The following is a 1,512-nucleotide window of genomic DNA, read 5'->3' as shown; positions in this document are numbered from 1 at the left end:
TTTATTTCGTTAATGTATCTCTTTAGTTTCCTCCTTCTTCTTATCAGCCTTTATGTAGGATTAATCTACCTACCGATATGTGGTTCATGGTATTAGTTATTACGTTTAGCCTTTCATAGGTGCTGAAGAATATCCATGATACAGTCCTTTGTCTATGACCTGGGCACAATTCTTTCTTTTAACTTATACTAGAATTTTTCTACGGCTGTATATGCTGCATGTATAAAACTCCAAACTCTTAAGTGCAATTATAACGTAACTAACTTTGGATCATGAATCGAATAATTCTTTTTGTTCCATCTCAGCCTTCTTCAAACGTAAGCAATTACTTTTCTTGGTCTTTCTACCCCTTCGTGCATGCATACATAGCTTATCTTGGTGTCCACGCATATTTGAATTCAATAGAACTCATATGATCTTGAATATTACTTTTAATTTTACTTCCCGTTCATTAGCCATAGTAGTTCCACTTTCCTTTGGAGTGCTTACAGTGTTGTTGTGAGACTGTTGTTACACGACCATTTCCTCTTTAGGTCGTTGTGATTAATTTGAAGCCTTCTTCCTTATTTCCTCAACTAGTCTTTCATTATAGTACTTAGGAAGAAACCTCTGACTCTTGTAAATCTGCGAGCTTATTACATCGTATACCCGATGGAATTTTTGATGTTCGTGCTCACTTGTAATTATCTGTAGTTACTTACCTCCACACTCATCTGCTCGTACGGTTGCTTCTGAACTGAAGTTTTGACTGTCTTCCCAGTTGAACTATCTTTTATTTCCGTAACACACATACTGTACATTTAACCACCCAAACTCCTATTTGAATATATCTCAAGTATTATAATGACCTTACTGCGAGGCTGAATTCTTCATGTTGGGGTTGTTGATACCCAATTTTTTCCTATATATTTTTCATATGCAAAATACTTTTATAATAGCAGGTATATACATATATAAGTATGTCCCAAGGTTTTACTATTTTTCTCTTAATTTTTATAGATTTTTAAATCTATTTATTGCCCTATTTTATCAACAAAAACCCAATAATTATCTCCAAAATTATCATTTTGGGTGATTCACTTATTGGATTCTCATATGTATATTAAAATATAGCTGGAATAATTTTTCATATTTTTATAAATTGTTTTAGTATTTTTAAAGTTAAATTGCATACAATTGTAATTTTAGCCTATTTTAAGATTTAATTGTTTTCAAAATTATAAAATTGACTCCAGTATTTTTTAATTTGATAATTACGTATTATTAATCATTTTAGAACCTTTAATTAATTTTTAGAAATTATTTTACTATTTTTTATAAAATAAATAAGGGAAAAGTGGCTATTTAAATACTAGCCATATTTCATTTCAATTGTAGCCCAAATCAACCCCCTAATTGAACCCAATTGCAATTTCAAATTACCCGTCCCTATTTCTAAATTACTCGACCCTTGACCCGTATAATTCAACCCGCCCGGCTCCCCTTTTGATCCAGGCCGTTGATCATTTTGAT

Source organism: Nicotiana sylvestris, chromosome 8 (assembly GCF_000393655.2).
Source record: "Nicotiana sylvestris chromosome 8, ASM39365v2, whole genome shotgun sequence".
Taxonomy (NCBI): Eukaryota; Viridiplantae; Streptophyta; class Magnoliopsida; order Solanales; family Solanaceae; genus Nicotiana; species Nicotiana sylvestris.
Note: the sequence above shows the minus strand (reverse complement) of the source record.